This window comes from Chrysemys picta, chromosome 1, assembly GCF_011386835.1.
Source record: "Chrysemys picta bellii isolate R12L10 chromosome 1, ASM1138683v2, whole genome shotgun sequence".
Taxonomy (NCBI): Eukaryota; Metazoa; Chordata; order Testudines; family Emydidae; genus Chrysemys; species Chrysemys picta.
In genome coordinates this window covers 336,134,073-336,160,355 of record NC_088791.1, presented here as the reverse complement: position 1 = coordinate 336,160,355, position 26,283 = coordinate 336,134,073, and the positions used below count along the sequence as shown (strand labels likewise).

Genomic DNA, 26,283 nt, shown 5'->3' with positions numbered 1-26,283 from the left:
GTTATTGTACTAGTAAAACTAGATCTGTTAAGGGTGTGATTGTTTTAAAAAACAAACAAAATAGTTATACCAGTACAACCCCTTGTGTATATGCAATAATACCAAGACAGCTTATTCCCCTTCACATATGAGAAAATGCTTTTCGGTATAAGGCATTTTTATGGTGTTATAGCTGTGTCCACACTAGGGGCTTTTACCACTTTAACTATACCAGGACAGTTCAAAACCAAAAGTTAAAACTGTCGAAATCCTTCACAAAATGGAAGTTCCATTCTCCGTACAGCTCTAATCACACTTCTCTCTTTGACATGCTACTGAAATACCAGAACGGATATCTGTGTGATGGTATTTTGAACATAGCTGGAAGGTAGATAACCTTTGTTAAATTTCCAGATACCATGCCATCTCCTGAAGTTTAAACAAAAAACATCTCAACTTTTGGTCCTATCATCTGAACACATTACGTTTGCCCACCAGCAATATGTACAATGTACTTGAATCTTCTGTCTTTGTATTTATATGGCTCGTATCACCATAGTATTTGAGCACGTATCTAGTCATCCATCTGTCCACAAGGCTGCCTTTGAGCTCCATCCTTAAGCTTTGCCAACCTGGTGGAACAAATTTCTTTTATTTTTCTCCTCTGCCTCCAGAAGACAGAATTTGAAAAACAGTATCAGGTGCCTTTTCCCCTGCATTAAATAGAAGCAAGATAGAAAACAGATTTAATGTTTCCAAGGCCAGAAATGCCCACTATGATCTTCTGGTCCAGCAGTTCTCCAACTGTGGGATGGGACCCCAATGTGGGTCATGATCCCTTTTTAATGGGGTCACCAGGCCTGCTGTTAGACTTGCTGGGGCCCGGGGCCGAAGCCCAAGCCCTACTGCTCGGGGCTGAAGTCAACGTCAGAGGGCACCAGCTCTGGGTGGCAGGGCTCAGGTTACAGTCCCCCGCCCCCATACACCTGGGACTGCAGCCCTTGGGCTTTGGCTTCAGCCACCCTACCTAGGGTGGTGAGACTTGGGCAGGCTCAGACTTCAATTTCCCCCCCCCCCCCCGGGGGTCCTGTAGTATTTTTGTTGCCAGAAGGGGGTCGCAGTGCAATGAAGTTTGAGAACCCCTGACCTGGGCTGACCTCCTGTATAACACAGGCAACAGAACTGCCCCAAAATAATTCCTAGAGCCTTTCTTTTAGAAAAAAAATCCAATCTGGATTTAAAAATCCCCAGTGATGGAAAATCCACCACGACCCTTAGTAAATTGTTCCAATGGTTAAATATCATCACTAGTAAAAAAATATGCCCTCTTTCCAGTCTGATTTTTTCTAGCTTCAAGTTCCAGCGACCGGATCAGGTTATATCTTTCTCTGCTAGATTGAAGAGCCATTGTTAAACATTTGTTCCCCATGTAGATACTTATAGATTGTAACCAAGTCGCCCCTTAACCTTTTTTTGTTAAGCTAAATAAATTGAGCTCTTCAAGTCTATCACTATAAAGCATATTTTTAAAATCCTTTAATCATTCTTATGGCTCTTCTCTGAACCCTCCGTAATTTATCAACAACTTTGTGAATTGTTGCTATCAGAACTGGACACAGTATTCCAGCAGTGCCATCATCTGGGCCAAATATAGAGGTAAAATAATCTATTTCTACTCAAGATTCCTCTGTTTATGCATCCAAGGATTGTATTTGTCCTTTTGGTCACATTATCATACCAGGAGCTCAAGATTACCCACCGAAACACCCAAATTTTCTTCAAAGGCACTGATTCCCAGGATAAAAATCTCTGTCTTGTCAGTACGACCTATGTTCTTTATTTTTAGAGGTATAGATTTACATTTAGCCATATTAAAAAACATTGTTTGCTTGACCCCAGCTTACCAAATGGTTCAGATTGCTCTATATCAGTGACCTGTACTCTTCATTATTTATCATTCTCCCAATTTGAGATAATTACTTCTGCCTTATCTTTTGGGGAAGATAAAAGTATAATTTACTATCTGGAAAAGCTTATGGTCCTTGAATTTACAAGCACGGGGTTAGTCTTACAAATTATAAAACAATCGTGCGCTAATGGACTGAAGAGTAGCATTTAGTATTAAGTGTGAAATCCTGGCTCCACTGAAGTCAATGGGAGTTTTGCCACAGGGACCATGATTTCGTCCCAAGTTTCTTGGATACTTTAGGGTGGATGCTTCATCCATTTGTACTGAGAGAGGGGCAGCGTGGCATTGGGCAGAAATGTCTTGACTTAATACTTCAGCCTCCCCCCATTCTTATAGACCTGCTATGAGGTTGGTATTATTTAGGTTAGAGGAGGGCAAGGCAAAGCAGACCTAAGAATCAACCCAGCAACTGTTCTGGTGAGCATGGAGGAAAAAGTTAGGCCATGATCCTGGAAATATTAAAAAATGTGAGTAACTAAGCACATGAATACTACCATTGAACTCAATTGAGATACTCGTATACATAAGTTAGATGTCACAGGCCTCAGAAATTTGCATGAGAATTGCACCTACCAAGTTTCTTAACACAATTCTCTGGGCATTGGAATCATGTATCACCAATTTATTTTATTTATTTATTTGTGGGAAGGGGAAACAGTTTAATGGCCTGATTTCTTGGTTCCACAACCATGTTTAATGGCTTCTGAGCTTCTGAACACAGGAAAATATACTAAATGCCCCAGGGCTGCAATTTAACCCAGTTTTAAACTTTGTGCCACTCTGTAATGTTTGTTAGTAATTTAATTGAAGCCTCTTTTACATCATTAATTATTAAATGCATTCATTTTCCTCAAAATGGATTTTTTCCAAACCAGTCCACGCACGCTTAAAAATTGTAAGGACGGTGCATACACCAGTATAAAATTATCTAACACGACGATTTCTATTTACTGTTAAATAGGAAAATGTGATTGTAAGTTATACAAATTGCCAGAACAGAGGTGGTGGCTGCCATCTTGGTGGACACAGTGAGGATTGAACCAGAGACCACTTGTGCTAAATGCACAAGATGGTGCAGCTTGACCTGAAGAAGCAAAGCTCCCTAAGTAGGCCCGCAAACAACTCTCAAATTGTGCACAGAGGCGGAAGCGTGACATACACTTCAGAGAGTTATATAGAGACTGGATCAAATATGGTACCTGAAACTATTTTTAACTCCTTTCTCAAAACTGACTAGATTTAAAGTTGGGTGAGGGCGAGGCAATATCTTTTACTGGACCAACCTCTGCTGGTGAATGAGACAAGCTCTGTGTAGCTTGAAAACTTGTCTCTCTCACCAGCAGAAGTTGGTCCAGTGAAAGATATTGCCTCATCCACCTTGTCTCCCTAATATCCTGTGACCAAATGGTTACACTAATACTCCATACATACAGAGATTTAAAATTGACAAATGATCCTATAAAAATTTAGTCACCACAATATGAAAGTCCTGAAGACGGGTGGGGTTTGAAGATGACTAATTTACAAATATAGCATTTACATTAATGGTATGCAAACTGTCCTCTGAAGTTCTATTGCACGTTTTGCACAATGGGCCTGACTGTCCCCTCATTTTCACCATTTTTCCACTAGCGTAACTCCATTGACTTCAATGGAGTTACTCCTAAATTATACAGTTGAGCAAAGAATCAGGTCTGGAGATTCTACATTAGTTATTTTTGTTTTCTTGAAGGTTTTTGGTTTTTTTTTTAACGAAAGAATATGACAGAAACATGGCTATTTATAATGGCAGCAATTACTCATGTGGATTGTTTAAGTGCTTCGAGAGATTATTCCAGAATTCTTATTCACATACCTTCAAACAGAATCACACATCTACCAGTCCAGGGCTTGTGTTGGACTTTTACAGGATTGTGTCTCTTTGTATACTTCGCCTAGATGTATTTACTTAGGCTAGCCTGGGAATGAAGCTTCAGTCCAAAACCACAAAGGTTGGGGCAGAGACAACGGAGAGGATGATATGTGGTATTTTAATGCCCAAACCACAAAGTCCACTAGGGTACATTTGTTTTCAGGCTAACAACTGTTCAACATGGTTTAGCTGACTAAACACAGGACTAGGAACTAACAGGTTCTAATCATGGTTCCAACACTGGCTACCTCTGGCGTCTTGGGAATGTGATTTAAACACTCTGCCTCATATTCCCCCATTTATAAAAAGAGTTAATAGGTTTTATGAGGGGATGTTACCTGTTTACTCACACTGGGAGCTCTTCGGGTCAAAAACAGTCTTTTTTCGTTTTGTGTTTGTATGGTCCCTAGCACAACAGAGACCTGATCACCAGCTGAGGGGCCTAGGCACTATTGCAATACAAATAATATTAAAACACAGGTAGTGCTAGGCTGAAGGAGGTATTATTTGTATAGCACTAGCCCCTCGAGCCCTAAACAGGTTACACAAGGAACTCTACATACAAAGAGTCCCTGCCCCAGACAGCTCATGGCCTAGGATCTAAACAATATGCAACGGGTAAATAAAAAGGCAAACGGAGGGAGGTAACAATGGAGACAGGTGCGTCTGGTAGTTAGTCATAGTCATCAGCTTCATTAGTGCTAACATGTACACATCATTTTGAACAGAATAGCCCTACTTAAGAACTAAGTACAATCCTCCCAGGCTCACTATCACCATGTTTCATTATCAATTAGCAATGGCGGGGGGGCAGACAGAGCTGTAGAAAATATCTTTATAAAGTATGCTTAATGGTCAGCATTATAAATTGGGGTTCTAGACTTGGAGAACTAGCAGTCTGCATGCAGCTTGCATTCCTGAGCCCTCCAGTGACTCGCCAAACTAGACCCTCTCCTGAAACCCGATCCCCTTTCTCAACACCCAGCCACTCCTGAGCTTCTGGGAGATGTGCATTTCAATACAAAAATAAACCAAGAAACAAAACAACAGAAACAACTTCCAAGTTTCTTCTGCATGCTCTGATATTCCTGGATCTGCCAAGGCAACGAAAAAAGGCAATGTGCCACCCTACTTTGTGAGCGTGTTTCTACTCTATTTACTCACCGCCATAAACTGACCGAGGACCATCCAGGCAAATTCATCATGATCCTGCATAATGTCTGGGACATGTTGTTTGTATATGGCAGCATCTAATCCCCCCCATCCCGAAAGGGGTGGGCTCCATTGTGCTAGGCACTGTATAGACACACAGCAAGAGCAGGGCCGCCCAGAGGATTCAGGGGGTCTGGGGTCTTCGACGGCGGGTCCCGGGACGGAAGGACCCCCCCGCTGCCGAATTGCCACCGAATACCCGGAGCGGAAGAAGCTCCGGGGGCCCAGGCCCCACGAGAGTTTTCCGGGGGCCCCAGAGTGAGTGAAGGACCCTGCTCCAGGGGCCCTGGAGCGAGTGAAAGACCCTGCTCCAGGGGCCCCCAAAACTCTCGTGGGGGCCCCTGGGGGCCCGGGGCAAATTGCCCCACTTGTCCCCCCCGGGCAGCCCTGAGCAAGAGACATTCCTCTACCCAAAGAGCTTAGAGTCCAAACCAACTATGGGTGTGAAGAGAAACAATGGCCCAGAAAGATGCTTTGACTTGCCCAAAGGCACACAGCAACCCAATAGCAGAGTGCAGGATAGACCCCCGCACCTCCTGACTCCCAAATTATTGTCATAGCTGCTAATTCGCTATATTACAGTACTTAAATGTCTGAGTGTCTAGAAAGACCTTAAGGACCTAAGCGATCAGGATCAGCATCTCTGGTTGCTGAGAAATGATTTTTTTCTTTTTTTCCCCCTTTTCTTTTCAACCCACCATCCCCGAGTTCCTCATCATTATGTTACTCAAAGCACCTCCTCGGTGGTACTTGAAGCAATGATAACATCAAGGAGGACACTGTTTAGTGTAGCCAGTGTTGAACCCTTTGATATTTAAAGAATAATCTGGACCATTTCCCAGACTATACATCTGCCCATCTAATTTAGTTTTCGGTAGATGAGGCTGTACAGGGACACTATGAGGGCAATTAAGAACCTAATACCAATAATTACACCATTCTCGCTCATTGCCAAACCACTGTGGGCCATCCTCTAAAGAAAATCTGACAGATGGCTGGATGGTCAACAAATACACGCTGAAACACATCTTCTAGATATTCGCAGTTTAACATGTGGTACTGCTTATCCATCTGTAGAACAAGACACCTGCCAGTTGTTTGAGTGATATGACTGGCTGAGCATTGCTAAGTGCTGAATAATGATAATGCTACCAAAAGAACTTGTATACAAGATACGAGCACTGATGCCTTTTGCAGACAAAAATTGCAAATTAAGGCTCAGTAGAAAGCAATTTGTTGTCAGAATATTTATTCATGACATGCATTATCTATACAATTCAGAAACACGTACCCCTCTAATATATTAGAAAATTTGCTGGCATGATGTAGAAAAGGTTATAATGGCATAGAATCTAGCACTTTCTTGAGTACTTCACTGAGGCACAAATACATGCATACATTGATTGTCAGTGATTCATTCTCCAGCAGGTACATCGCCCATCCTTCATTCAATTAACCCCAGAGTCATCAACATTCACAGACAAATGCAAAAAATATTTTTTCTGCAGCATGCAATGGAAGTAAACATTATTTAACAATCCATGTGTCTAGGGACAGTAGAGTTACCTCCCTGGAAAGGCTGACTGGCCCCATATCATAAATTGATTGGTGACGTTAGGCAATTCTCCTTGTTCCATTACAGATTACCAAACTGGGAAGGGTTGCAAGTGCTTTGGACGATAGGATTATAAATCAAAATGATCTGGACAAAACTGCAGGAATGGTCTGAAGTAAATAGGATGAAATTGAATGAGGACAAATGCAAAGTATTCCACTTAGGAATCAGTTGCACACATACAACTGAGGGCTTTATAAAGCAGCGCACAAGCGACCAGGGAGCTTTTGCGACCAGGGGCTGCTAACAGGGAGTTTCGCAAGGGAGTTCTCCAGGTGAAGGAGGAGCAATACAGCACCCTTTTGGGGTAAGTGGCTGTCTGTAGTGTGTGTTTGTTTGTGTTTAGGGGTTACTTGCTGTGTGCTGAGCTTGTGTTTGTCAGTTTGTTTGTTTGGTTGTTTGAAGGACCGTGTGCTGTGGCTGGCAGTTGGAAGCTGTGAGCTTCAAAGGAAGGTTTGAAAGCTAGAAGCCTCTGGTAAGTGGCTGAGCCTTAATCAGTGGGCGGGGCATTCATATAGGCCAGGGCTTTATAAAGCAGCGCACAAGCGACCAGGGGCTGCTAACAGGGAGTTTTGCAAGGGAGTTTGGAAGGGGAGCAGGAAGGGGGCGAGGGTCCCTTGCTGGTTCTATCTGTTTTCCCTTTATTCCCCTTAAAGCCTATAAACCAACTACATTCAAAACTTCTTGCTTAACAACCCTTTCAGCGGACAGGGGGCTGCAGACGGGAGTTTGACAGAGGGAGGCTTACGATGGTTAGGAAGACCCGCAACACCTGTGCCAGCACTGCTTCTGTCTCCTCCACCTGTGCCTGTAGCCAGACAGAGTGCCTAAGCATGGATGCTTCTACCCAGATCCTGGTGTGGTTTTGCAGAGACTGTAACTTGCAATTTCCACTTACTGATATCCAGGCTGGGGGGACCATCCAATGTGAGAGGTGCCTGCTGGTGGAATCTCTCAGGCAGCAGATGGGATAGCTACAGGAGGAGGTGGCTAGGTTGAGGAGCATCCGAATCCACGAGCAATTCCTCGACAGTGTCCATGTGGAGACAGCTGAGGTAGCTGTCCCAGTACACAGGACTGCTCATACACCACTGGTGGAGGAGGAGATGGCTCAGGGTGGACACTGGCAGCTGGTTACTTCTGGCAGCAGGCAGCGCTCCACCCCTGCTCCGAACCCTCCTGCCATGGTAATAGGTAACCGTTATGCTCTTCTTGATACAGGAAAGAAGGAATCACCCCCTACAGTAAAGGAGGAGAAGCCTCGTACCCCTAAGGCTGGGAGGTCTGCTGCCACCACTGCGAATAGGAAACGTAGGGTAGTGGTGGTCGGAGACTCTCTGCTGAGGGGGACGGAGGCGCCCATCCGTCGCCCTGACATTTCATCTCGGGAGGTATTCTGCCTGCCGGGAGCCCGTATCCGAGACGTTACGGAGGCATTGTCGAGGATTATCCAGCCCTCTGACTACTACCCCATGCTACTCATCCATGTTGGCACAAATGATACTGCGCGGTGTGACACTGAGCGGATCAAGAGTGACTACAGGGCTCTGGGAGTACGGGTGAAGGAGTTTGGAGCGCAGGTGGTATTCTCTTCGATTCTTCCTGTCAAAGGTAGGGGCCCGGGCAGAGACAGATGCATCATGGAGGTGAATGCCTGGCTGCGAAGATGGTGTCGCCAGGAGGGCTTTGGCTTCCTAGACCACGGGATGCTATTTGAGGAAGGACTGCTAGGCAGAGATGGCGTTCACCTTTCGAGGAGGGGAAAGACCTTATTTGGATACAGACTGGCTAACCTAGTGAGGAGGGCTTTAAACTAGGTTCGACGGGGACAGGTGAGCAAAGCCCACAGGTAAGTGGGGAACATGGAGACCTGGGAGATGGGTCAGAAATGAGAGGGAGTGTGGGCTATATTGGCAGAGAGAAAGGAGGGTCAGGACAAAACTGGGAGGAAAGATCAAACCAGTATCTTAGATGCCTATATACAAATGCGAGAAGTATGGGGAATAAGCCGGAAGAACTGGAAGTGCTAATAAATAAATACAACTATGACATTGTTGGCATCACTGAAACTTGGTGGGATAATACACATGATTGGAATGTTGGTGTGGATGGGTACCGCTTGCTCAGGAAGGATAGACAGGGGAAAAAGGGAGGAGGTGTTGCCTTATATATTAAAAATGTACACACTTGGACTGAGGTAGAGATGGACATAGACGGAAGTGTTGAGAGTCTCTGGGTTAGGCTAAAAGGGGTAAAAAACAAGGGAGATGTCATGCTAGGAGTCTACTACAGGCCACCTAACCAGGTGGAAGAGGTGGATGAGGCTTTTTTTAAGCAACTAACAAAATCATCCAAAGACCAAGATTTGGTGGTGATGGGGGACTTCAACTATCCGGATATATGTTGGGAAAATAACACAGCGGGGCACAGACTATCCAACAAATTCTTGGACTGCATTGCAGAAAACTTTTTATTTCACAAAGTTGAAAAAGCTACTGGGGGGAAGCTGTTCTAGACTTGATTTTAACAAATAGGGAGGAACTCGTTGAGAATTTGAAAGTAGAAGGCAGCTTGGGTGAAAGTGATCATGAAATCATAGAGTTTGCAATTCTAAGGAAGGGTAGAAGGGAGAACAGCAAAATAGAGACAATGGATTTCAGGAAGGCAGATTTTGGTAAGCTCAGAGAGCTGATAGGTAAGGTCCCATGGGAATCAAGACTGAGGGGAAAAACAACTGAGGAGAGTTGGCAGTTTTTCAAAGGGACACTATTAAGGGTCCAAAAGCAAGCTATTCCTCTGGTTAGGAAAGATAGAAAATGTGGCAAAAGACCACCTTGGCTTAACTACGAGATCTTGCATGATCTAAAAAATAAAAAGGAGTCATATAAAAAATGGAAACTAGGACAGATTACAAAGGATGAATATAGGCAAACAACACAGGAATGCAGGGGCAAGATTAGAAAGCCAAAAGGCACAAAATGAGCTCAAAATAGCTACAGGAATAAAGGGAAACAAGAAGACTTTTTATCAATACATTAGAAGCAAGAGGAAGACCAAAGACAGGGTAGGCCCACTGCTTAGTGAAGAGGGAGAAACAGTATCAGGAAACTTGGAAATGGCAGAGATGCTTAATGACTTCTTTGTTTCGGTCTTCACCGAGAAGTCTGAAGGAATGCCTAACATAGTGAATGCTAATGGGAAGGGGATAGGTTTAGCAGATAAAATAAAAAAAGAACAAGTTAAAAATCACTTAGAAAAGTTAGATGCCTGCAAGTCACCCGGGCCTGATGAAATGCATCCTAGAATACTCAAGGAGCTAATAGAGGAGGTATCTGAGCCTCTAGCTATTATCTTTGGAAAATCATGGGAGACGGGAGGGATTCCAGAAGACTGGAAGAGGGCAAATATAGTGCCCATCTATAAAAAGGGAAATAAAAACAACCCAGGAAACTACAGACCAGTTAGTTTAACTTCTGTGCCAGGGAAGATAATGGAGCAAGTAATTAAGGAAATCATCTGCAAACACTTGGAAGGTGGTAAGGTGATAGGGAACAGCCAGCATGGATTTGTGAAGAACAAATCATGTCAAACCAATCTGATAGCTTTCTTTGATAGGATAACGAGCCTTGTGGATAAGGGTGAAGCTCTGGATGTGGTATACCTAGACTTTAGTAAGGCATTTGATTCAGTCTCGCATGATATTCTTATTGATAAACTAGACAAATACAATTTAGATGGGGCTACTATAAGGTGGGTGCATAACTGGCTGGATAACCGTACTCAGAGAGTTGTTATTAATGGTTCCCAATCCTGCTGGAAAGGCATAACGAGTGGGGTACTGCAGGGGTCTGTTTTGGGACTGGCTCTGTTCAATATCTTCATCAACGACTTAGACATTGGCATAGAAAGTACGCTTATTAAGTTTGCGGATGATACCAAACTGGAAGGGATTGCAACTGCTTTGGAGGACAGAGTCATAATTCAAAATGATCTGGACAAATTGGAGAAATGGTCTGAGTTAAACAGGATTAAGTTTAACAAAGACAAATGCAAAGTGCTCCACTTAGGAAGAAAAAATCAGTTTCACACATACAGAATGGGAAGAGACTGTCTAGGAAGGAGTACGGCAGAAAGGGATCTAGGGGTTATAGTGGACCACAAGCTAAATATGAGTCAACAGTGTGATGCTGTTGCAAAAAAAGCAAACATGATTCTGGGATGTATTAACAGGTGTGTTGTGAGCAAGACACGAGAAGTCATTCTTCCGCTCTACTCTGCTCTGGTTAGGCCTCAGCTGGAGTACTGTGTCCAGTTCTGGGCACTGCATTTTAAAAAAAGATGTGGAGAAATTGGAAAGGGTCCAGAGAAGAGCAACAAGAATGATTAAAGGTCTTGAGAACATGACCTATGAAGGAAGGCTGAAAGAATTGGGTTTGTTTAGTTTGGAAAAGAGAAGACTGAGAGGGGACATGATAGCAGTTTTCAGGTATTTAAAAGGGTGTCATAAGGAGGAGGGAAAAAACTTGTTCACCTTAGCCTCTAAGGATAGAACAAGAAGCAATGGGTTTAAACTGCAGCAAGGGAGGTCTAGGTTGGACATTAGGAAAAAGTTCCTAACTGTCAGGGTGGTTAAACACTGGAATAAATTGCCTAGGGAGGTTGTGGAATCTCCATCTCTGGAGATATTTAAGAGTAGGTTAGATAAATGTCTATCAGGGATGGTCTAGACAGTATTTGGTCCTGCCATGTGGGCAGGGGACTGGACTCGATGACCTCTTGAGGTCCCTTCCAGTCCTAGAATCTATGAATACAACATGGGAAATGACTGCCTATGAAGGAGTACTGTGGAAAGGGATCTGGGGGTCATAATGGACCACAAGTTAAATATGAGTGAACAGTGTAACACCACTGCCAAAAAGTAAACATCATTCTGGATGTATTAGCAGAAGTGTTGTAAGCAAGACACGAGAAGTAATTCTTCTGCTCTACTCTATGTTGATTAGGCCTCAACTGGAGTATGGTGTCCAGTTCTGGGCGCCACATTTCAGGAAAGATGTGGACAAATTGGAGAAAGTCCAGAGAAGAGGAACAAGAATGATGAAAGGTCTAGAAAACATGACCTATGAGGGAAGATCAAAAAAAAAGGGTTTGTTTAGTCTGGAGAAGAGAAGACTGAGAGGGGACACGATAACCGTTTTCATGTACATAAAAGGAGGAGGGGGGAAATTGTTCTTCTTAACCGCTGAGGATAGGGCAAGAAGCAATGGGCTTAAATTATAGCAAGGGAGGTTTAGGCTGGACATTAGGAAAAACTTCCTAACTGTCAGAGTGGTTAAGCACTGGAATAAATTGCCTAGGAAGGTTGTGGCATCTCCATCATTGGGGATTTTTAAGACAAACACCTATCAGGGATGGTCTAGATAATACTTATTCCTGCCATGAGTGAAGAGGACTGGAATAGATGACCTCCCGAGGTCCCTTCCAGTCCTATGATTAGGTGTCTCCACAGAGCTTTAGAAGCCTTCCGAATTCCAGTTTGTGGAGAATTCAAACAAATGCTCCCACTGGCCTGCTTTGAATGCAACTTGCAAACCCTAAACATATGACCGGTTTGTATTTGTATGAACAAACTCCCATATTTACATTTACATGAATACAAGCTTCCTCATTCACAGTCACAGCTTTCCTTAATCTTCCCGCGTTACCTGTGTTTTTGCAGGATCCTATTTTTACATAGCCAAAGTGTTATCGACTCTGACTTGTGCTTTACAACAATCAAGGAGGTACCACGGATGAACTACTCGGGTCTCTGTGTTCCTCTGTGAAATTCCTGTGTGGAATTTAATTATTCATTTAAATAGGCATTTCTTTGGTGCTCATTGCTCCTCACAAATGTTAATGAGTTAACTCTCAACACCCTCGATTTTCCCTCAGTTTTAATCCACACAAAATTAAATCCACGCCTTTACAATTAATAGAGCATTAAGGTTGCCAAACTAAACACCCGACAATCACAATATTAGCAGAGTTAATGTTTCTCCTGCTATGTTAAGTCTGCCACACTGCACATATCTTTATTCTATTTTGCACTCCCATATTCTCGGTTGAATGGTCATATTCATGTGTAAGCAGTGCAGATCCTAACAGGGAAAACTCTCTATGCTCTGATGTCCCAGACCCAAAGGAGGGAACCCCACCCACCCAATTTTCTCACATCCTAAAAGCTGGGAAGATGAATTCCTCAATCAACCCTCCCTATTGTAAAAAGAATAGGAGTACTTGTGGCACCTTAGAGACTAACAAATTTATTTCAGCATAAGCTTTTGTGGGCTACAGCTCACTTCTTCAGAGGCACAGAGTGAAACACACAGACTCTATGCATCTGAAGAAGTGGGCTGTAGCCCACGAAAGCTTATGCTGAAATAAATTTGTTAGTCTGTAAGGTGCCACAAGTACTCCTGTTCTTTTTGCGGTTACAGACTAACACGGCTGTTACATTGAAACCTCCCTATTGTGACATGTCTCAAGGTACATACCCTTTTCCTCAACTGAGTTCCAAATTTGGGAAAGCTGCCAGATCCTCAACTCTGCCCAGTTTCCCTGAGGCACCCACATTCCAGCAGTCTCTTCTGACCATTTATAAAAGTTTATTGAATATTTGTCACACCAGCACCCAGAGGCCCCAATCAGGATGTGACTATATTGTACAATTATGTTCCGTAAGAGTTGGTCTCCCTTGACACCCAAATTTCAGACAAAATTGAGGAGAGGCAGGATCAGGAGCTATTCAACTCTGTCTCCAAGGAATTGCTAGAGCGATTGTACCGTGGAGCGCTGTTTGCTCTTCACAGAAAGGATGCAGTCTATTTTTTTCCTGATGGTTTTGAGTTTTGTCTGTCAACCTGTGAGAGCAAGAATAAGAATCCACTGGAGACTCCCAGTCAGAGGCCAGGCTCGATACATTTGCATCATGCATGTTTCTGTAGCAGATGCTCAGGCTGGTACCTTTTATGATCAGTAGATCAAACCCACAACATGCAGAGCCTTAACAGAATTACCTGTCAGTACTGCAAGACCCCCGGAGTTGGCTTCTGTTACTAGCCATTTCCATATTTGTAAGCACCAGAGCTATAATAGCCCCTTCCAAATACTAAAATGATTCTCCAGTTTTGGTCTGTTTCCTGCCAAGTTCTAGCCCCGTTCAATTTGAAATGCAGTAGATGTACTTCTCTGAAATATCGGTATTTCAATGAAAATGCAAAAGTATTAGTTTTCTAAAGGAATGGTCTCTTTGTACGAGAGTTGGGGAAGTGTTTTGGGTCATTACAGCAGAAATTGGAATCCACTCTTCATTTTAACAGGGGTGCTAAGGCCACCGTTTGTTTTGTTTTTTTAAACAAAAACATCAAAGCCACACACCTCTGATTTATGCATTAAAGATATTGGATCAAATCTTTAGCTGGTGTAAATCATCCAATATCATAATAAGCAAGAGTATCTAAGCAGACATCAAAGTGCGTGGGGAATATATTATATTTACTAGCAGTTTCATGGAAAAAAACTTTATTCTATCTACATTCTATAGTTTGTAGAATAAACAAATCAGAAAGAGGAAAATTATGTTTTATTCATATATCAACAAGCAGAACAAAATACTGTCTTGTCAGCTATGAGACAGAATAACCTGTAACACTGGTCTACAATTTTTGAGAAGTCGTCTGCTTCAGAGATAAAATGTGCTATTTATTATGTATTTTGATGTGCTGAATTCAAATATGACAATTAAAACAACTGATTGGCTACTGTTTCTAAGATATTTAAGTTTTTACATTTTATGTCTATGTATCTTGTGTAGATAGTAGAGTTTTAATCATAAATTGTAAACCTAGGTCTTTTCATGTGTTTATGGTTGCTTTACATGATAATATTTCACCTGCCAGGAGATTCCACTGCTGTAGTCTGGAGCCCAACAGCTCTGCCTTACTCTTGGGTAGTTCCAAATCCCTGACAAGGTCATTCAGTTCACCTTGTGTTATGAGGTGTGGTTCAGAGGAGGAGGATGGGAGAAAATATGGGTCCTGTGACATTGATGGTTCAGGACCAGAAGTTTCATCCTCTTCCTCTTTCTCGTCTGACTGAAGTGAGAATGATTCTGGTGCATCAGGAACCGGCAGTCCTTCTCCGTGGGGTACTGGGCGTATAATTGATGGAATGTTTGGATAATGCACAGTCCACTTTTTCTTCTTTGACACACCTTTCCCAACTGGAGGCACCATGCAGAAGTAACAATTGCTGGTATGATCTGTTGGCTCTCTCCAAATCATTGGCACTGCAAAAGGCATAGATTTCCTTTTCCTGGTCAACCACTGGCGAAGATTTGTTGCACAAGTGTTGCAGCATATGTGTGGGGCCCACCTCTTGTCCTGATCTCCAATTTTGCAGCCAAAATAAAGGTGATAGGCTTTCTTAACCATAGTGGTTATACTGCGCTTTTGTGATGCAAAAGTCACTTCACCACAAACATAGCAGAAGTTATCTGCACTGTTCACACAAGTACGAGGCATCTCTGCTCACTTTGGCTAAACAGAAATGTGTCCCTTTGCAAAATCAAACACTGACAAATAAGAGAGCACAACACTGTATGATTTCTAGAGCTGATATAGGGCAATTTGTTCAGCAGAGTGATGTAAGCTTCGTTATGATTGCATCATCCATGACTTCTAGGAATAACGTGATTCCTATATAATGCAATTCATATAATGTATGACGCAATACCAGCTTCAGATTGCATCATTCATTGTTTTGCCTAAAAAGCAAGAGCTGTCAAAACCCAGTCATAGATTTATTCATAGATCCAGTCAAAGCTGTATTTTAGTCATTTCTGGTTTAAATTGAGATCCATTCCCTTTATAACTCACTTATCCTCCGCCATTCCCAAGTCAAGGGTCGTATATACTGACCCAATAGCATATCTTGAAAACTAGAGCCAATCAACAATTTTAAGCATCATTTTTGTTCTCAGTGACGCAGAATTAGTAAAGTTTGACTACATTTATTTCAGAAGCATTTTGGCTGTAGAGCAGTGTAACATACACACACAGGGAAACCTAACCAGACACATCAGTTCCAGGCTCTAAGGAGCTGTTCTTGAAGTTTCTGTAAGAGTGTGTGAAAAATTTTAAATACTGGAAAATATTGGGCAAATGTTCCCAATTTCATTTACTTGGTGCTGTTATTAACTACTCTGAAGCACTGGGTAATGGAAACTAATTGAAACACGTTCTGTCTCCCCATCCAGCTTCTTTTATAATTACTAAAGTTAGTGACTTGGCATGAAACAGCCTCTTTTCTCAATCTACTGAATTAACAGAGCACTTTTTCCTGATTTATTCATAAGAGGGGAAGTGAATTGTTCTCTGTCATGCACTAGGCTGTTCCATTCATTTGATAAACCATAGAACAGGGGTCGGCAACGTTTGGCACACGGCTCGCCAGGGTAAGCACCCTGGCGGGTCGGGCCAGTTTTATTTACCTGCTGACGTGGCAGGTTCCGCCAATCGTGGCCCCCACTGGCGGCAGTTCGCCGTCCCTGGCCAATGGGGGCGGCGGGAAGCGGCACGGGCGAGGGATGTGCTGGCCGCGGCTTCCCGCCACCTCCATTGGCCCGGGACGGCGAACCGCGGCCAGTGGGGGCCGCGATCGGCCGAACCTGCCACGTCAGCAGGTAAATAAACTGGCCCGGCCTGCCAGGGTGCTTACCCTGGCGAGCCGCGTGCCAAACGTTGCCGACCCCTGCCATAGAATTAGGTGGATGAGATTTAGTCAACGAGTCACACAAGCTGGGTTTTTTTCCCCTCCCCCATCTCCACCTTGCAACGAAATTTTGTGCTCATTATGTGGCTTATTTTTTTCTAATTTTCTGATTACTTGTATTACCTGGAGAGTCAGCGTATGTTGGATTTGTTTAGTCACTCTTCCTGCAAGCTAATTCAGTGTAATGCTGTTCTTTACTTGAAAAAAATAAACAAAACAACTTTGACTGTCTAAAGCGGAAATACAGTCTTTAAGCTGGAATACAATAAGTTATTTAATTAAGATTCATCCCTTTCTGGTGTGTTATTTTGCCTACTTTAAGACGGGGAAACCAAGACACAGCTAAGCTCCATTCTCTTCTGTCTAGCACCTGTTCTCATCATTTACATCTTTGCAAAATGGCATAAAGCAATATACCATGCGGATTGAGCAGCACTTTGCACAGGTGGCACCAACTGCACAAGGTGTGTGGCAATAAAAAAAAAAGAAAACAGGCTCGGTGAGGTTAAAAGATTTTCCTCATAATCACCCAACAAATGCATGGCAAACTCAGAAGGAGAATTCAGCTATCTGGCTCCCAGTTCATCACATATATACAAAGGCCGAAGCCCTTGTGCTCCAAAGCACAATACAACACAAATGGGAGCAGAAGTCTGTTAATCAAACATGAGAGGGCTAAGTGGAGTGAGAGGTAGTTATGCAGCACTGATTTGTAGTACCAAACACCGTCCCTGTGTTAGCACGTGCATTCTGGAAAGCATGCAGTGAGCGAGGGCATGGCATGCCAGAGGGAGGGCCAGCAGGAAGCAGTCACTCTGAGTGATGTGCTCACATGGGAACAGCACTCCATTTCCATTGCAAATTGCTACATACATTAATGCAAAGTTGTTTCAATTTAACTCCCACTTCATGGTCTGCACGCAGTATTATAGGAAATACTTGACAGCAACTCTAGAGGGGGAGCCAATGGCCCCACAGTACAGGTGAAAGACAGGTTGCAGGTGCCGGGGGCTTGTAGTAGTGGAGGCACAGAGCACAGGGGGAAGCTGGTTCATGCCTAGGCCCTGGGTTTTCTCATTAATCAGTGGTCTTGGGAGCCAACAGACAATGCACCCTTCCAACTCTGCAGCATTGCACCGTGGACAGAAAGAAGACTGGACATCAGCAAACCCAAGTCATTTACAAGACTTGAAATCTGTTCTCCCTTGTTTGTAGTTAGAGCTGGGTGAAATTTTTTAGATGAATAGTTTATTTCATGAGAAATGCATGTTTGGCCATTCATAAAATGGCCAGAGGAGGAGGAGGAGTGTTCTGGTGGTGCTTTATCATCCTCCTCCTTTTCCCTCTACTAAAACCTTTAGCCAAGTGGTTAGTGCACTCATATACTATAGGAAACCCAGGTTCAAGTCCTCACTCTGGAACATACCTGAAGTGGACTTTTTCAATATACTAAAGATTCCATAAAATATCAGATTTGGTTAGAACTGATCAAAACTACTTTTTTTCAATTTTTCAGAACTGCCATGGAACCAAAATAAAACCTCCATCGATTATTCACTTAGCAATACTGGTATTCCCTCATACCACTGTTTAAGTGCCATCTAGCGAAGCCACAAAGGAGCTGAACTTGTCTTCAGTGAAATCAATGGGCACATTCACAGAGTCAGTATTGGGGCTTTTGGTGCAAAGTGTCCTTACACACGGCCCCATACTACAGTAAGGTGGATTTACCTAAGGCTTGTCAAAATACAGGGGACGGAAATAAAGAAACCTTTGTCAAGTTTTTCCACCTCTTTTTTTTTTTTCCGGTAAAACTAAAAGAATAAAATAAAACATCCATCCAAATTCTAGTCATTTCAGCCAGCTGTAGATCCATCTCCTTTGGAGAGCTAAGAAATAGCTTACCTTCCCCACTAAAAGTGTACCTCTGCTAGTAAATCATTTTTTCTGCCTACGGCTATTGTCCCAGCTAATAGCATGTAGCCAACAGATGTGGACTGAACAGATTCTCCCCTCCTCCATTCACACAAAGACAAATCTTATCGGTGGCACCTAAGTCCCACAGTGATTGACAGATGTCCTAAAGACATCTACAATATGCAAACAATTAAAAATACAAAGTAAGTGTGATATGGACACCCGCTCCTGCCCTTGAGGGGCTGGGGCTGGGCAAGGTAAAACCCTGGCTGATTGGGGGAAGTGGCTGCAGCTGGGCCACACCCTAATCAGAGCCCAGATGGCCGGTATAAAGAAGCTGGGAGCTAGGAGCTCAAGAATCTCTCTCTAAGTGCAGAGAGAGAAGGGCCTGGCTGCAGCAAGTTTGAGAGAGCATACCTGAGTGGAGCAGGGCTGGGGAGCTCCAGCCTGGAAAGCCCCAGGCTGTGGCCTAGTATTAGGCCAACAGGTACTGGGGGATGCAGAGGGCAGCTCAGGGCTAGGCCAAGGCAGCAGGTCCAAACCCCCCTTGCCAGTGATGAGTGGCCTATACTGCAGTCTGCCCCAGGGAGCGGGGGCTAGTTGGTGACTGGCAGTGGCCTAGTGCTGAGGCAAGGTGGGGTTAGGGGGTGGGGGGTTCCCCAGGGAGGGGAAACCTAGTGTGTGTGGGTATTGCCAGGGGGCAGCACCCAGAGCAAGGGGCACCAGGGTCCTGGGAGGGACACAGGGCCAGTGCAGAGGACCAGGTGGATCACCGCCCTGCAGAGGGCGCTCCAGAGGCTGATGAGCTAATTCCCTGGACGACCAGCAGGAGGCGCCACAGGGGTCAGTCCGGACCCTCTTACACAGTTGCATAGGGTCAGGGCACACTCCACTGTCGTTGAGATGTCTGATCTATACTGTTAATGTATCAAGTATGAATTGAAAACGAGTTGATGTTATTTTTGGCAGGATGCCTTAGCTTCTAGCATGATTTGACAAATTCCTTGCTCCCCTTAAAATAAAAGGCCTTATCTAAATTGTAAAGATTCAATTTACTCCAGCATGTCAACTGCATTTGGTGTGTCACCGCTCTTCTTTCTACTATCTGCTCATTATCCCAGGCATTGCCTCCCTGAGTCGGCAGGTCTGTAATATTCAAGCAGATTAATCTTTTTTAAAGGAACTAAAATACAAACTTTGTGTGAATTGCAGATGCCTTCCTTCTCTGCCATTCACAGAGTGACCACCATGTTACTGCACGGATCTCCTGTAATCCCCTTTGAGATGGCTGTACAGCAGCACCACCTATCTGATCCTGCTTCTGACTAGCCACTGCCTCAATTTCCAGTCTTGGGCTTGAGGGGATTGCTTACCTACATTCTCCATTGCATGTAAGTTGCTGCCTTGTTTCCCCAACCCAGGAAGAGCTCACTGCCATGTCCAAGTCTCTTCCCAGGCAGTTTTATTCCTCAACATAAAACTTAGACAAAATATCCAAACAAGAAACAGTTTCTCTGCTCCCCCATGGGCTACAGCTTGAAGCTTTTCTCTTTGCCCCTCTCACCTTCAATCCCCACCCCAGTTCAGAGCCCACTGCAGAAGCCCAGCTCCCCCTCATCTGAACCTCTTGTTGGCTTTTTGTTATCACTAGCTTCCTTTCCAGCCTGTCTGATAATTGAACATGATGGTTGACCACCCTGTTACAGACTCTTACCCCACTCTTGACGAATGTATAGCTGGTGAAGTGATAGCTCTCTTCCCCACACTCATAGGGCCACACATTACCCATCTGTTCATGTGAGCATTGGGCAAAAACACCCCAAGAGCTGAGAGCACGGAGCAAACCAACAGGCTTTTTATTTCGCAAACTCTTTTGCAGCATAACTGGATCATAGACATTGAGGATGGCAGAGACAGTCACTGCGTTCAACTTGCTGACAACTCAGGATTGTTCCCATCAATATACGTTCTTGTGCTTGGTCTAGTCTAGCCAGGCTTCCCTTAGGAAACTATTTCACTGCCTAAACACGCTCCTTATTACAATTTCCCACAGAAGGAGCACATCTGAATGGAGAAAGCACGTGGCCAACCATTCCATAGATGCAGTAACTGCCATGGATAGCACACTCCCTGCAGTGCCCTTGAAGGCATTAAATCACCACTAGCCCTTGCCAATCATATGCTGAATCTCCCTTGGATTCTCAGAGTTGCTTTTAGGGACAAAATTCAACTCTAATTTTACACTCCCCGTAACACCACTGAAGCTAGCCAGGTTGCACAATACCTACGCAGAACTGAATTTGAGCCTTTGAGACAGAATTGATCCCTAACTAATTAACCCACAAACATTTTTTTGTAGTGACAAAGTTTGCCTAGGCTCATTCAAGAAAGCGAATTCAAATTCACTGTCATTTTTAATTCTCTCTCTTCAGGCTAAAAGATACATTTACCAGCAAAAACACTGACTTTACCCATGGCAGGATCCCAACAGGATGCTGTAAGTACTGATCAGTGGGTTTTGCCCCCAGGAATTTGGCAAAATAATAAATATGGAAGTGTGTTGGTAAGCAGCAGTATAAAGGCTGAATTTTCCTATCTACCTGATAATTATATTTAATGATGGGCAAACCTTAAAACGAACTACTGAAAAGTGTCTCTAAGAATGGCAATGGTGGGATTTCTTATTCATTGTACCTCACTGATTTCTAGTGCAAATTTGCTCAATATTTTTTCCTACCTGCCACAAACTCTCCATGGGCTTTGACAGCAAAGCAGGTTTCTTTCCCATATCATGCAATGTTGCTAGTAATCAGACCAAATAGTACCTTCAGGTACAGCTGTGCAACACCATTGTCTACCAATTATGTCCCCAGAAAGACCTGTGCAATCTCATCAGCTTTCAGTGGGTTTGAACAGAGGTAACTGAAAGCATAATTTAAGGACAATGCTCAGCACTTGTATAGTTCAGAAAGCATTGTGGGCTGCAGCCACTTTATTACAGGTGGCAGAGATGATGATGAATGTGATGGGTTGGACCTCCCTTCTGGGATGCCACCTGATGTACTGGGGTTTAACTGAGTCTCCCCTGCTCAACCAGCCTGGGTTCCCCCTCCCTGCTTTGCTGAATTAGTCTCCCTGGCCTCTTGCAGCACACACGCACAGGTAGGGCCACACCCTGCTGCAGACACAGACTGAAGTCAGCTCTGTGTGAGAGGGCTCCCCCAGCACTCATGTGCCCACCCCTTTTGGGAGATAAACCCAAAATAATACTGTCTTGCATTGTATAGAAAAATCTGCACAGCGCAAGCTCATAAAAATCTATCCTCTTCCTCAATGTGAAGAGAGATGTGCACGACTTCTTGTTCCTCCCCCCCCAGTTAGAATTACATAAACTGGGTTTTATTATAAACAAGAAATAAGTTTATTAACTACAAAAGGTGAATTTTAAGTGGTTAAAGGGATGGCAAACAGAACAAAGCAGATTATCTTAGTAAATAAACAAAAGCCGCAGACTGAGTTTAACACACTACATAGGGCAGCGGGGCCGGGGACCAGGGGGGCCCGGGGCCGAGCGCCGGCGGAGCCGGGGGGTGCTCGGCCGGGGATCCGGGGGCCGGGGGGTGCTGAGCGGGCCGGGGGGTGCTCGGCCAGGGGTCCAGGGGCCGGGCCAGGGGGTGCTGAGCGGGCCGGTGGGGCTGTGGGGTGCTGAGCGGGCCAGGGGTGTTCGGCCGGGGGCCCGGGGGCCGGCGGGGCCAGGGAATGCTCTGCCGGGAGTCCGGGGGCCGGGGACCGGCAGTGCTGGGCGGGCCAGGGGTGCTCGGCCGGGGACCGGGACCGGGGCCGGCACCCCAGGGCCCGAGCCGACCCAGGCTGGAAACGCCGGGGGGGCCAGCCTGGGCCGCGCCTCCTCCCCCCACACCCCTCCTTACCTGCTTCAGGCTTCCTGTGAATCAAATGTTCGTGGGAAGGGGCGGAGTTGGGGCGTGGACTTTGGGGAAGGGGCGGAGTTGGGGCGGGGCTGGGGCCCGGTGGAGCGTCCTCCTTTTGGAGGCTGAAAATATGGTAACCCTAGCACCTCACATAGTACTGTCCAATGTAGCAACCCTGAGTATGGCTAAAAGGTGAACCAAGGGATTTTTGTTCAAATGTATTTGGTGGCTATGGCATCCCACACCAATGATACAGGAGGGATAGAGCTGTTCTTCCAACCAACAGGCTGAAGTAAAGGTATGTGTGGAGGGTCTGCTCTGCAGCCCCATGCCCCTTCCCTAGGTTTGTGAGTCCCCAGTCCCTCTTTACTTTAACCACACAAAGCCTGATTCACAGACACCCAGCCTTTGATATCCTATCCTATCTCCTAGAACTGGAAGGGACCTTGAAAGGTCATCAAGTCCAGCCCCCTGCCTTCACTAGCAGGACCAAGTACTGATTTTGCCCCAAATCCCCAAGTGACTGACCCCCTCAAGGATTGAACTCACAACCCTGGGTTTAACAGGCCAATGCTCAAACCACTGAGCTATCCTTCCCCCCATAGGAGTGAGTTTCATCCTGGAAGTGTTAGGCCTAATAAAGGTTTTCAGACTTATTAGGAGATTCATGAAGTTGACAGAGATACTGTAGCAGGGTGGCTGCCCCACTCGTGGTGAATTTAGGCTGCAGCAAGCCAGTGGGCCTGCGCAGATTAGAGAGCCAATTGGAGAAGGGCCTTGGAGAAGGGCTTATTGGGAGCCAATCAGGGCCCGGATTGGAGGCAGCCAATCAGGGCCAGGCTCAGCCCTATAAAAAGGCTGCTCAGGGCAAGAGCAGTCAGTCTGTCCTAGGCTTTTGACAGAGGAAGTCTGTCTCCAGAGCAGGGAGACTAGCACCGTGGATAATGCAGTGCTGGCTAGGCTCGGGGAGCAGAAAGGAGTTCTAGCTGGCAGGCTGCAGGCCCTGAAGGGAAGGGCCTAGCAGGTGCAAGGAGTTGTAGGGGAAGTGACCCAGGGAACACTGAAGGCAAGGGGAGAGAAGGAGGGCTGAGAGGTTGCTGTTAGAGCAGTGGTTCCCAAACTGGGGTTTTTGAACCCCTGGGGGTTTGTGAAATGTTACAGGGGGTTCTCAGGAAAAAATTCCCTAATGTCAGACAGAGCTGTCCCTAGGGACCCCGGGCAGCCTGGAGCCCCTGGACTTCCAAGAGCTAAGCAGATCGAAGCAAGCATATCTATCACACTGAGGAGATTTAAACTTTAAGACCCCTCATAAGAAATTGAAAGGGAGGTGGATATTGTTTGCTGTTTTTAAAATTATTATGAAGAACAAGTTTAAGTTTTGTTGTAATGTGCTTTGTTTGCCTGGACTGCTCAAGACCTGAATGCTTGTGTAGGAGGAAATCTTTAAGTTGGTTTCTTAAATACCTTCATGCTGTTTCACATCTGATACTCCTTGATGAAAATTAAAAGCCTTGTCTTATAACAGGCTTATTCAAAGTGATACAAGCTACGAAAGTGAGATCTTGGAAGAGTGTTGCCATTTTCATAATGTAATAAAAATACTGTAATGATTAATAATTAATAAAGTGTGTAATAAGCATGTCATAAAAGCAAATGTTATATTTCCGAGATCACTGCTTTTATAATTTTTACTGAGGTAAAGGAGAAAATCCCTGGAAATATTCATTTTTATGAGGGGGTTCGCAAGATGACATTTTAATGAAAGGGGTTCACAGGTTGTTAAAGTTTGGGAACCACTGCGTTAGAGGGTCCCTGGGTCGGGAGCCAGAGTAGCGGGTGGGCCTGGGTCCCCCTCTTTCCTCCTTGTGCTGCACCGGGCCCTGGAGCAGTGGCCGAGTCAGGCTGCACCCTGACGTAAGAGGGGCTAGACTTGGGGGTTGTGGCAGACCGTTGAGGCCAGTGCAAAGACTCCTGTTAACCCCCACAGAAGGGGGTGTGGATGGACTGAGAGGCACTGCCGGAGGACAGTGGTCCTGAAGAAGATGCCATGAGCTGGAGAGCGACACGGGCTCAGATGCCAACCAAGGGTGAGACAACGGGTGGGACACCACCAGAAGAGGGTGCTCTACTGGAATGAGCTAATTCCTGAGACGACCAGCAGGAGGTGCCAGGTGGTGAGTCCCAACCCTGTTACAGATACATTCCTCACACTGTGTGTTTGGCAGTACAAGACAGAAGCAGGATAAAAGCTGTGGCCTCTATACCTATATCAAGACCAGACCTTGGTAGTAAAAACACCGCCCTTAAAATACTAAGCAATCAGATGGTTAAAATTAAATGAAAAATAGCTACTACTGTAATAAAAATGACTAAATCTACTAAGTCATAAGAGCTCAGAGCAAGAATAGAAAGTAGCAGCCAGGATCTCTTTAAAAAAACCCTTCATGTAGAATAATTATTTAACAATGCCTATGAAAATCAAGCAGCCTTTTCAGCTTTAAATCCATTTCCTGGCTGTTCTAAAACAAAGCTTTAGAATTATTTCATTCATTGTATGCTATTTTAAGAAATTAAGCGGGGGTGGGGGGAGGGAACACCCTATAGTTGTTTACTCTGAAAAGACACAAAAATAAATGTTGCAGCAACAAAAATCCAGAATGATAAAATGTTTACAATCTTTGTTTTAGTATATTCTACTAGGAACTATTTTTCAGTGGAAGGATCTGTGCAATAAAAGGAAAGGAGACAGTTTTTTTGGATATTACATTTGTATCAAAGTAAAACAGTCCCTGGCTTGTCTTGTGGTTCATCTCTGGACCTTAGATTTTAGAGGTACTAGGGCAGAACAGATCACAAGTAAGTGTGTGTGTGTCTGTGTGTGTGTTTTTAGAATCTTCATGTCTCAGATTATATGGCCTGCCCTTGCACCACTGTAGGAGTTTTGTCATTGATTTGAATGGTAGCAGGACTGGATCTGTATTGACTAAACTTGTGGCTAATAGAAGTTGTTTAATGGTTATCCTGGACGTACATTATCTAAAGTTCTAAACCTTGCAATGAACATACGATAACCCCACTGTATCTCAGATATATGTGGACTGTTATTACATGGTGCCCATGCATGGTGTTTTTCAGTGTGACTTAATCCTGCTACTATTAAAGTAGCCATTTTAAACATTTATTCAAATTCCAATTAGAATTAATCTGCCTTGCCCCCAAACTCCAAATAAAGGGGGAGTTGGAAGGGAGAAAATTAAATAATAGTCAGAGAATGATTGTTAATATAGATTCACAAGCGCATTGAAATGTAAATAAAATATTTACATAGAAGAAACCATGCTTTTAGTAAACTATGCAATCTACATTACAAATAGTAGCGACTAATCTTCCACACATTCTGGTTTATAATAGCTAAGCATGTACACACCAATGGAAGGGAACGGAATTTTCATTATGAAATTATTTAAAAATAAACATGTGACTATAAATGATCTATTTGTATCCAAGCTTCAGTAGATCTAAAATGAAAGCCAAAGAGGAAGATGGTGCAGAGCAATATTGCTTTCAGACACTGATTTAGGTACTAGTGTGACTTCCAGTTTTAACAACAACAATGAAAACAAAATCCCCACCTAACAGCACTTGCGAATTATTGCTTATGTAGAGGGCTGTTTCTCTCTCTTTAATTTACAATGTAGTGACCATTTATTGCTTCTATGATGGTGGCTTTGATTTTGTTGTTCGTTTGGTAATTTAAGACAAAGCCACACGGCTGTTGTAAAGACACAGCCTGTGCTGAGTGGATGTGCAGTGTGGCACCTTCCTGTACTGATTCACCCAAAATGACCCCTGGGTAGCTGGGGAAGCATATGCCGCTATATGGGCTACGATACTCTTTCACTGTGTGTAGTATGTACTATATTAGTCAGGGCTAGAT

The 26,283-nt window shown here is 44.3% G+C and overlaps 2 long non-coding RNA genes across 2 annotated transcripts in view; one reads left to right on the top strand and one right to left on the bottom strand.

Moving 5' to 3' along the window:
* Positions 1-26,283, bottom strand: part of LOC135983512 (uncharacterized) — a 385,110-nt gene that overhangs the window by 3,678 nt on the left and 355,149 nt on the right. The gene's annotated exons all lie outside the window — the stretch shown is intronic.
* Positions 18,801-20,925, top strand: LOC135984039 (uncharacterized). Its single transcript, XR_010601970.1, has 3 exons — positions 18,801-19,260; positions 19,630-19,808; positions 20,850-20,925. It is a non-coding gene; the product is annotated as an uncharacterized LOC135984039 (long non-coding RNA).